General features: G+C 37.3%; 1 protein-coding gene and 1 long non-coding RNA gene across 10 annotated transcripts in view; one reads left to right on the plus strand and one right to left on the minus strand.

Annotated features, from left to right (window-relative positions):
• Nucleotides 1-12,500, minus strand: part of LOC136847281 (uncharacterized) — a 177,249-nt gene that overhangs the window by 128,207 nt on the left and 36,542 nt on the right. The window lies entirely within an intron of this gene.
• LOC136847278 (uncharacterized) overlaps nt 1-12,500 on the plus strand; it is a 199,460-nt gene that overhangs the window by 93,847 nt on the left and 93,113 nt on the right. The gene's annotated exons all lie outside the window — the stretch shown is intronic.

Below are 12,500 nucleotides of genomic sequence, written 5' to 3' on the forward strand. Positions count from 1 at the left end.
CGTCCGTGAACTTCTAATGTGTATATATATGTATATATATATATATATATATATATATATATATATATATATATATATATATATATATATATATATATATATATATATATATATATATATATATATATATATATATATATATATATATATATATATATATATATATATATATATATATATATATATATATATATATATATATATATATATATATAATTACTATAAGACCCTTCTCACGATTCGTTTTAAATCTACCATTACATGATTTTTTAAAAATCTATCACTATATGGTTTTTCTTTAAATCTACCATTACATAGTTTTTTTTTAATCTACCATTACATAATTTTAAAAAAAATAAACTATTATATGATTTTTTATATTTACCATTATATAATTTTTCTTTAAATCTACAATTATATGATTTTTCTTTAAATCTACCATTATATGATTTTTCTTTAAATCTACCACTATATAATTTGTTTAAAATCTACCATCATATAATTTTTTCAAAACCTACCATTATATGATTTCCTAAAAATCTACCATTATATAATTTTTCTTTAAACCTATCATTATATAATTTTTCTTTAAATCAAACATTATATGAATTTTCTCCAAATCAACCATTAAATGATTTTCTAAAAATCTACCATTATATGATTTTTTAAAAATCTATCGTTATATGTATTATGTTTAAAATCTACCATTATATGATTTTTTAAAATCTACCATTATATGATTTTTTTAATGACGTATGCTGTTTGGGGGGGGGGAGCCCTAAAGTTTATTCCGTCTCCCAGCACAGCGCTGCATAATAATATTTTGCTAAAAAAAAAAAAAAAAAAAAAAACATAAATCATTATTCAGAACGAAAAAATAGTTAGAGGTTTCGTTCCCTGGTCTCGGAAAGTTTTTCTTTATTTATTTATTTTTTTTAGGGACCATTTATTCCAAAATAGCATTAGTAGCAGAAATGTTTTGGTTTTATTTCCACTTTAAAAAAATAAAATAAAATAGTAGGGACCTCCACCTACTGATTTTATTTGTTATTTCATGTAATTGCATTCGATAAAACGGAGGGTTTTGGAATGAGATGGATAAAATGGAGACGATGGGTGGAAGAGGAGAAGTGGAGGAGGGAGGAACTGGAAGAAGAGAGGAGGAGGAGGAATAAGAGGAGAAGGAGGAGTTGGAATAGAAAGGAGTAGGAACGTGAGGAAGGGAGAAGGATTCCTATAGGGTGAGAGGAAATGATTTTTCGCACAGCCTCTTACTGAAGGAACGGGTCCGGAAGCCTTCTCTCTCTCTCTCTCTCTCTCTCTCTCTCTCTCTCTCTCTCTCTCTCTCCTCTCCTCCCTCTCCACCACCCACACCCATCCACCCCACCCCTGGGGCGGCAATGCTGCTTTGCAAAGCGGCTTCCAGGAGGTAGGAGGAAGGATCTCTGTGCCTGGAAGACTGGAGAGGTGGGGCGGGGGAGGGGAGGGGGTGTTTGTATACAGAGGAGTGTGGTGTGGCCGGAGGAATCTTGGTGGGCGGGGGTGTATATGACAAGCGACTCAGAAGGGAAATTAAGTGTTTTTGTGCAAGTGAAATTTGAGAGTTGGGGGGAAAAAAAAAAAAAAAAATGGCGGAGGTTACGAGAGGAGGCCAAAAAAGGAAATAACCCAGTTGGGAATTTAAAGGTGAATTGTCGGACCAAGCCTGGAATCCTTCTTGGGCTGTGGGAGGGAGGGAAGGAGGGAGGTGAATGAGGGAGAGGGGAAAGGAGCCAGAGGGTCTATTTTTCCAAGGGTCTATTTTTGAGGGGAAAACCACAAGGACGCGCGAAATACGAAAAGCGATATTGCAGCGTTGGAGGTGCAATGCAATGTGACGGCTGGCTCGCTGTTCGGTGATATTCAATAGCACATTCGGCTTCGGAGCATCGTCTCGGCGTTAAGCTCCACAGTTCCTGAGTGAGGGAGCATTCATGAGGGGTAGATAGATAGATAAATGGATAGAATAGATAGATATACACACACAAATATATATATATAGTTAAGATGGCATTGTGGCTATTACAATTACACATATGTATCTGGTAAAAAGTAACCAGCAGATTCTACATTTTATATTATATATTATATATATATATATATATATATATATATATATATATATATATATATATATATATATATATATATATATATATATATATATATATATATATACATTCCAGTTCTAGTGTATACAGATTTATAATGTCATATATATATATATATATATATATATATATATATATATATATATATATATATATATATATATATATATATATATATATATATATATATATATATATAAATAAATATATATATATATATATATATACACACATTTATATGATCTACCACGGTTTATGAATATACGCGAACTCAAACATCACTAAAATTATCATCATATATCATTAATAATAGAAAATCAAACTCACTCACTCTGCCAGAGACTTCATTCCTGGGACTATTTTTCCGCCCCTTCCGATAACACTTCCAAACTCCCATCTCCCGGAATACTCATTTTATGTCAACAAACATTTCTGCATTCTCCCGACGCGCAACTCCCCCTTCAAACTCCTAAACGACGGAAAAAACATTCGAAAACATATTTCCGCGGAAAAAAATACTCTCGTTATTATCGTTCCAGTAGGCCTAGCAATATGCGTTGCACAAACGTTAATTCTGCATGCATATTTTTCAACGCGAAAACGCATAACAATTCTATAAAAAAAAAATGGTTATGTTTCAATATTAAATCCGGATTACGCTTCGGATACGCGAATGTGGAAACCGAACCGCAATCGCTCAAAGATTTTTATATATATATATATATAAAACAATGCAACGGAAGCTTGACCTTTCTATGCCCAAACAATCTATGGGTATCGGCAAATTGATTACTTTATTTAATTCAACTGATAAAAAACACCGATGAAAACATGAAGGGATTTTCCACTTATCTCGGAGGGATAGCGTATATGAAATAAACTATTATTATTATTATTATTATTATTATTATTATTATTATTATTATTATTATTATTATTATTATTATTATTATTATTCAGGAGGTGAACCCACCAAAGCGGCCATCGTCTTGACATTCAAGCTTCCAAAGAATATTAAGGTGTTCATTTGAAAGAAGGAACAGAGGTAATAGGAAATATAGAGAGAAGAATTCAGATTTTAGACAAAAATTAACAAATTAATAAATAAACATATAAAAATGTCAGTAAATCATCAAATACAAGGGGTGCTTTAGGGTAACAACGCATTGCATCTTCGCTTGAACTTTCTGAGGTTCCAATTGCACGACAGTCCTCAGAGAGCTGTTTGGAAGATTAAGGGTGTGAGGACAAATTCTTCGCTTAACCAGACTCATAAAAGCTTTAATCTATGCTTATAAAAGCTTTGATTTATGCTAATCCATCCTTGATTCAATTTCTTCAAGTGCTCTGATTGCTCTGCAATTGTTCCTTTTCCCATAGGTCCAAAACCAGAGAAAATCGTCTGGCCGGTGACACTCGAATTCTCTCTTAATGTTTAGCCTTCCCTCGGTAGTGTGGCGTCGCTGCCTCTTTTCTGAGAGTATTATTTCGGTCGGTGTGCCATTAAACAGTGGAATATTGTCCGTCCTTTTCATAATTAGACTCATAACACCCGCCAGAGGAACACTTCTCACATTTACGGTGTTGGATTCAGTAATCCTTTCAACGCACATGTCAGTGGCAGGGAATTCCAGCTCCGGAAATCTTTTGTTGCTGACGTTCTCCTTCTGATTTGCAAACCTTCATCCATGGAAGGCAAGTACTTTCGGTTCCTTAGAGGTGAAGCCCTCTAGAGGCGTAGTGCCGTCAGTACACCTCATGCAGTGCGCTGTAGGCATTACTTAAGGTTCTTTGCAACGTGCCTTCGGCCCCTAGCTGCAACCCCTTTCGTTCCTTTTACAGTACCTCCGTTCATATTCTCTTTCTTCCATCTGACTTTCCACTCTATCCTAACAATTGATTCATGGTGCAACTGCGAGGTTTTCCTCCTGTTACACATTTCAAACCTTTGACTGTCAATTTCCGTTTCAGCGCTGAATGACCTCATAGGTCCCAGTGCTTGGCCTTTGGCCTAAATTCTATATCCGATTCAATTCTTAGAGGTGAAGCCCCACTTTTTGGGCCCACGGACCTAGCAAACGTGAGCAGTACACAGCAACAATAGGCTGCGTCACAAACATCAGCTGATTTTGCAAAGACGAATTGTGTGTGTGTTTATACACAAAAACATGTAGCCTATGCCTCAGCGATTTGAACAGTTTTTTTTTTATGAAGGGTCCATTGTGCCCTTGTTTATTCAAGGTGAGTTACACCTGGGGTTTAGTAGACTGTGGTGGGTAGCAACCTAGGAGGAGAAGGGAAAGGGGCAAGAAACCTCTTCTCAAAAAGATTTATCAAGGTAGAAAATATTCAACCCTTCCATGAAGAAAAAGACAGGGATTATATATATATATATATATATATATATATATATATATAAATATATTATATATATATATATATATATATATATATATATATATATATATATATATATATATATATATATATATATATATATATATATATATAATATATATATATAATATATATATGTATATATACATATATACATATATGTATGTATTATGTATGTATGTATGTATAACTGAATCACGAAGGTATGGAACGTGGTGGATGTATAAATAAAGGCAAATGTATAATGTTTGCGTATATACGCTTCTGAGTTGACATGCACGCATATGAGTCCCTGAATACAAAGGCGTACTGTGGCCAAATTATGCAGTGAATTCTCGAAGTGCTCTCTCTCTCTCTCTCTCTCTCTCTCTCTCTCTCTCTCTCTCTCTCTCTCTCTCTCTACCTGGCCTCTGCTGTTACCAAGCAAGTCCCTTTCATCGTGTTTGTGTGACATTTTTCTCTTTCCTTTTATTGTTTTGCTTTCGCGAGCACAATCCAGGCACAAGCCTCGGTTCGCTCTATTTGAGATTCTGCTCTGACAGTTTTCTATGTTGACGGTCCCCGCCTGAACGCGGCGTTTGTTTGTCCTCGAGTGAACGAGTGTTTTTCTCTCGGGCCGTCATAGGCTTTTGGGGTCCTCCTCCTCCTCCTCCTCTTCTTCCTCCTCCTACTCCTCCTACTTCTCTTCTTCCTCCTCCTGCTCCTCCTACTTTTCTTCTTCCTCCTCCTGCTCCTCCTACTTTTCTTCCTCCTCTACACCTCCTAATTCTCTTCTTCCTCCTCCTACTTCTCTTCCTCCTCTACACCTCCTAATTCTCTTCTTCCTCCTCCTACACCTCCTGCTTCTCTTCTTCTTCCTCCTCCTCCTCCTCCTTCTCATACTTCTCTTCTTCCTCCTCCTGCTCCTCCTACTTTTCTTCCTCCTCTACACCTCCTACTTCTCTTCTTCCTCCTCCTGCTCCTCCTACTTTTCTTCCTCCTCTACACCTCCTAATTCTCTTCTTCCTCCTCCTACTTCTCTTCCTCCTCTACACCTCCTACTTCTCTTCTTCCTCCTCCTACACCTCCTGCTTCTCTTCTTCTTCCTCCTCCTCCTCCTCCTTCTCATGCTTCTCTTCTTCCTCCTCCTGCTCCTCCTACTTTTCTTCCTCCTCTACACCTCCTAATTCTCTTCTTCCTCCTCCTCCTCCTCCTACTCTCTTCTTCCTCCTCCTCCTACTTCTCTTCTTCCTCCTCCTACTTCTCTTCTTCCCATTCCTCCTTATTTTCTGCCCCTCCTCCTTCTTGCCAAGCAGAAAACACAAACAGATCAATCAGTCAACCAATTATTCCTCTTCATGTTCTTGTGACACTGAATGTCAGTCTGTCATTCGCCTCCTCTTCTTATTTCTCTTCTCCCTCATCCTGCCTCCTCTGTGCTACCTCTATTCTTCTCTATCATCTTCCATCCCCATCCTCGGCCTACCACCTCTCCCTCTTTCGTTTTGCTTAGATTTACTTATGCTCATGGAACGAGGAAGAAGGATAAACCAGAGAAAAGGGGGTTGCATTTCACGTTCGGTGTCATTGTTGTCAATTGTAAAAGCTTTAAACAAAAGAGAGAGAGAGAGAGAGAGAGAGAGAGAGAGAGAGAGAGAGAGAGAGAGAGAGAGAGAAACGGTATGCATAATAGAAAATGCATTGTTTTGTTCCTTTCAAAGTAAGAGCATTCCGTTCCAAGTGCAGGAGGAGATATTTGAATCACAGCAGAAAAATGTGTTTGATGTGATATCCGCGCGCGTGCCAGTCAGTACTGTAAACAGACATGTGTTTACACGAAGTATACAATGAATAATCATAGTAACGGTTTGGGACATACTTTTCCATGTCATAATGGAAGGAGGCTAGAATGGTTGTCCACTACGCTCAAAGCTTTATGACATAGCTCTCACCCTCACAATGCAATTAGCTGGAATGTAGGTTTATAAAACGAAAGCATTTAAGACATGGTTCTTCTAACAAAAGAATGATGATGGAATGACGAGCTATAAAACTGAAACCCTGAGAAATAATTTAAGACATGGCTCTCCTATCAAAAGAATGATAATGGAACGATGGGCAATAAAACTGGAACTCTAAGATATAATTTAAGACATGTCTCGCCTATCAAAAGAATGACGATGGAATGATGGGCTATAAAACTGAACCTAAGAAAAATAATTTAAGACATGGCTCTCCTATCAAAAGAATGACGATGGAATGATGGGCTATAAAACTGAAGCTAAGAAATAATTTAAGACATGGCTCCCCTATCAAAAGAATGACGATGGAATGATGGGCTATAAAACTAAAGCTAATAAATAATTTAAGACATGGCTCCCTTATCAAAAGAATGACGACGGAACGATGGGCAATAAAACTGGAACTCTAAGAAATAATTTAAGACATGGCTCTCCTATCGTCAAAAGAATGATGATGAAACGGTGGACAATATAACTGAAGCACTGAGACATACTCTAAGACATGCCTTTCACCACCAAGAGCAATGAACTGGAATAATGGTTTCTTAAAGTAAAGTTCGAAGACGTATCTCTCTCCCCCACAAAAGGAAGGAAGCTTGTATTACGCCCTATAACCCTTCCCAATAAAGGATTCAAGTTGGAACGATGGTCTATCAACCCAAAACTTTTAGCAGACATGGCTTTTCTCGCTAAAAGGAAGGAGTTTGGAGTTATTGGCTTATTACAGTTACAGCTTTAAGATAAGCCTTTTTTTAGCAAAAGGAAGGAGCTTGTATGACTGCTTATATAAAGCTAAAGCCTTTTGACACAGCTTTCCCAGCTAAACGGAAAACAACTTGAGTCAATGTCCATTCCACTTGAAGCTTCAAGACGAGGAAAGTCCCACGAACGATGGCTTATCAAAATAAACCTCTATAGTAGGAATCCCTTTTATAATCATAATGAAAACTGTCATAACCACAGTCCATCGTGCAGTTAGGATAATGGTCCATCGGAGTGGAGTTTGTAGACAATTTTCGCCATTGAAATACAGGCTTCAGGAGTGATGGTCCAGCCATGAAGACTTCAGTGCGTGATTTTATGAGACTCACATCGTTAGTACAAGCACCCGGGCACTTTCAGCCATTCAGTGCTAAACACAGTGAAAAGAGGGAGAGACTGTGAAAAGTGGGAGAAAGACAGTGAGAATAAGGAGGAAGACAAAGATGGAGAAAGACTGTGAAAAGATGGAGAAAGGCTGTGAAAAGATGGAGAAAGACTGTGAAAAGATGGAGAAAGGCTGTGAAAAGATGGAGAAAGACTGTGAAAAGATGGAGAAAGACTGTGAAAAGAAGGAGAAAGACTGTGAAAAGATGGAGAAAGACTGTGAAAAGAGTGAGAAAGACTGTGAAAAGGGGGAGAAAGACTGTGAAGAGGAGAAAGACTGTGAAAAGGAGAAAGACTGTGAAAAGAGGAGAAAGACTGTGAAAAGGAGAAAGACTGTGAAAAGAGGGAGAAAGACTGTGAAAAGGAGAAAGACTGTGAAAAGAGGGAGAAAGACTGTGAAAAGGAGAAAGACTGTGAAAAGAGGGAGATAGACAGTGAAAAGAAGGAGAAAGACAGTGAAAAGAAGGGAGAAAGACAGTGAAAAGAGGGAGAAAGATTTTTTTTTTTTTTGGTGAAAACAAAGCAACGTCCTCCCTCCTCAGTCACCCACCTAAACTGGACCGAACCAAAGTACCCCTAAGATGACGCGAGCCACTTCAATTGTGTGAGGTTCAAGCACCACACTCGGGAACGCAAATCAACACTTCCTGTACTCACACTTGCTCCCTACAAAACGCAGCGAAGGCGATCCTTCTTCATTGACGCATTTGCGCCCTGACGCAGATGGTGCGTAGCTCCTAATGAAACAACGCGTTCTTTTCAGCATTTTGATTATTTTAGACCCTTTTCAGTTTTCTGTAGAAGGAAACTATTGCGCCGGCTTTGTCTGTCCGTCTGCACTTTTTTCTGTCCGTCCTCAGATCTTAAAAACTACTTACGCTAGAGGGCTGCAAATTGGTATGTTGATCATCCACCCTCCATTCATCAAACATACCAAATTGCAGCCCCCTCTAGCCTCAGTTGTTTTTATTTTATTTAAGGTTAAAGCTAGCCATGATCTTGCCTCTGGCACCACTATAGGCGCCCACAACACAGGCCACCAGTGGGCAGTGGCTGAAAGTTTTATGGGCCGCGGCTGAGAGTTTCATGGGGCGTGGCTGAGAGTTTTATACAGGATTATAGGCTGTACAGAAAACTCGATTGCACCGAAGAGACTTCGGCGTATTTTTTACTTTTTTTTTTACATTTAGTTTAGAAATGAAAAAAAAAAATCGTCAGGAACAAAAAGGAAGTATAGTAGAAACACTTAATATACTAATATACGCGCATGTCAATAGATGGATATAGGACCATCTGTTTAAACTGCGATTAGGTCAAAATAGTGAAAATGGAAGGCAGAAAATGAAACGGAAAATCAATTTGACGAAATTCTGAAAACTGGAAACTGTAATGGTTCTCCTTCAAAATATCCGTAAAGCTGTAATGATTCTCCTTCAAAATATCCGTAAAGCTGTAATGAGTCTCGTTCAAAATATCCTTAAAACTGTAGTGACTCTCCTTCAAAATATCCGTCAAACTGTAATGATTCTCCTTCAAAATATCCGTCAAACTGTAATGATTCTCCTTCAAAATATCCGTAAAACTGTAATGATTCTCCTTCAAAATATCCATCAAACTGCAATGATTCTCCCTCAAAATATCCGTAAGTCCTTCAAAATATCCGTCAAACTGTAATGATTCTCCTTCAAAATATCCGTAAAACCGTAATGATTCTTGTTCAAAATATCCGTAAAACTGTAATGATTCTCCTTCAAATATCCGTCAGACTATAATGATTCTCCTTCAAAATATCCGTAAAACTGTAGTGATTCTCCATCAAAATATCCGTAAAACTGTAGTGATTCCCCTTCAAAATATCCGTAATCAATTATTTCCAGAATAGTTGATTTCTTTATACCCCAAGGAAATCCGGAAGGAAGAGATGTTCACCCTGCAGAACACCAAATAAATGCTCTAACAGAATATTATTCAACCCCTAAGAAGCACTCAAGTACAAAATTAAGCCCTGACGATGAAAAATGACCTTGAGAATGAATGGAAACAAAATTTGAATGGCAAGGTAACTTCATCCACCTATTCTGTAAATAGATGGATGAGTGGATGAATAATTTCATCCATCTATCTGTATAAGCAGATGAATGATTGGACGAATATGAATGAATTATGGAAACAAAATTTAAATGCCAAGGTCATTTCATCCATCTGTTGCTTTAAATAGATGGATGATTGGATGAACAATTTCATTCAGCTACTTGTATGAATAGATGGATGATTGGATGGACAATTTCATCCACATATTTCTATAAACAGAGGTTTGATTAGATAAATCATTTCATCCATCTACTTCTATAAATAGATGGATGACTCGATGAATAATTTCATCCATCTACTTCTATAAATAGATGGATGATTGGATGGATAATTTCATCCATTTATTTCTATAAATAGATGGATGATTGGATGAATAAATTCATCCATCTATCTCTATAAGCACATGGATGACTGAATGAATTTCATCCATCTACTTCCATAAATAGAAGGATGACTGGATGAATTTCATCCAACTACTTCTGTAAATAGATGAATGACTGGATAAATAATTTCATCCATCTACTTCTATAAATAGATGGATGACCGGATGAATGAGTGAATAGATTGATGCATGGTATTCACGGCCATTCGACGCCGTAATGACCTCATGGAATTGGGGATGATGTGAGACGTGACAAGTTTTCAAAATCAAATCAAATCTAATAATAACCACGATGACAGGAATTATGCAAATATTAATTTCATTAATTTAATTAACAGAACGAAGGCTGAAAAGAGAAGCCAAAGCGAATGAAAAATGCAAAATATCCCGCTTGATGGAAATGAATATCGAATGTGATACACACACCTGACAGGTCCCCTTGATAAATTACTAAATAATGACGCGAAATAAAGGCCATTTTTTTTAAAGACGTCCTTAGAGGGCTGTACTGTAATACGCACGTGCCAGGAACTGCCGTGATTGTTCTAATGGGTTTAACGAGCCTATATTAGTAGTAGTGCTTTTTCAAAGCAAACTTTTTCTTCTCTTCTTTTTCGTCTACTGCTTTCATCTATTCGTAATTGGAAGCAAAGGAAGCACTTGAAAAAAACAAAGGGGTCCTCTTTCATATTTCCAGATGGTGTCAGGTGTCTTGAACACGCCGGCGTATAGACGGGTGGAGGTAATTTGCTGAATTGTCTTTTATCTGAGAAAATGTGACGGGATGTACGGTCGCAAATGCATTTCTGTACTTGCAGTACGCGTACTAATATACAATGTTGAAGAAAAGAATATATATATATATATATATATATATATATATATATATATATATATATATATATATGTGTGTGTGTGTGTGTGTGTGTGTGTGTGTGTGTGTGTGTGTGTGTATGTCGTTTGTGTAATGACTGACTACAAGCTAGCTCGAAGAGCATACCTACCAGCATAAATTTAACGTTAGTGCATTAACGTGGTTTGGTAGGTTCATAATACTACAATTCCTTTGGAATGTAAAACGGAATAAGAAAGATAAAATCAAACCTAAGCTTCACTATTCATTCGTAAGCATGTGGAGCATGAATCAGTATTAAGGCTCAACTTTACAAACAAAAGCAAAATGCAAGCATTGGCCAGCGCCCTCCAAAATCTCCGAAACCCAGTCTCTCTCTCTCTCTCTCTCTCTCTCTCTCTCTCTCTCTCTCTCTCTCTCTCTCTCTCTCTCTCTCTCTCTCTCTTCCCCACGTAAAAAACAACTAGGAACAAGTATATAGAACATTCATAAATGCACAAAAAAACACTTGTAGTTAATTATTACAGTTTTTATCGTTTCAGTTGCTTTGACATGAGAATAATAGTCTCCTGGATTCTACAAATAACAAAAACAAATAAGTTGGGAATAACAGATAACGAAAGTCGCAAATAACGGAGCAATAAAAAAAAATCATCTGGTTCCTGGGTTCATATCCTGGGTGACAGCCGGAGAGATCAATTTCATCGCGCCTTTGTTGACTTAAGAGAAAAAATTACGTAACTGATAACTAGTCGACTGTGGTGGACATAACCCAAGTTTAGCGGGGCATGGGGTAAGCAACCTCATCCCAATAAACAGTATAAAAGAATTTTTGTCACTTATACACGCGTGGCTTATTTATGTTCACAAATATTCAGACTCATATCTCGTTTAGTGTGCAGCTCACTATACCTCGTTAGGCGGGTGGTTAAAGTCACTGTGTACCGTTGTTCCTAAGTCAGGCAAGGGTTCGAATCCTCCCAGGGACGAAGCACTTATTCATTACAATTCACTGTGGGTGTAAGTGATTCCAAAGGTAAAGTGAATTTGATATTAAGTGATATTTGTATATAATTTGTATGTGTGTATATATACACACACATATATATATTTGTAATAGTCACAATGCCCTCTTAACTTCTCGAATTCGTCACACTCCGGATACGCCTGTCACTACAAAGCCTTAGATCCAAAAGCAAGAAATATGAAGTGAATCTGATGACCGGTGGCAGGACTCGAACCCGTATCCCGAGTAATCAGAACGAGCATCAACAATCATGGGAAAACTTTAGAAAAGTTGACTTAAGTCCCACAGACAAGACACGGGAATATTCCAAAGAAATTAATAATCTTTCGAGCGTATCTAATGAGTATTATTAATCATTCGTGCCCTTCCAGCATCTTAGCCAGTACTTTTGCATCCATAACACCAAGCACGTCCATCTTTGCAACCCCACCATTAGAGGAAAGTATCTGGGTTT

This window comes from Macrobrachium rosenbergii, chromosome 16 (assembly GCF_040412425.1).
Source record: "Macrobrachium rosenbergii isolate ZJJX-2024 chromosome 16, ASM4041242v1, whole genome shotgun sequence".
Taxonomy (NCBI): Eukaryota; Metazoa; Arthropoda; class Malacostraca; order Decapoda; family Palaemonidae; genus Macrobrachium; species Macrobrachium rosenbergii.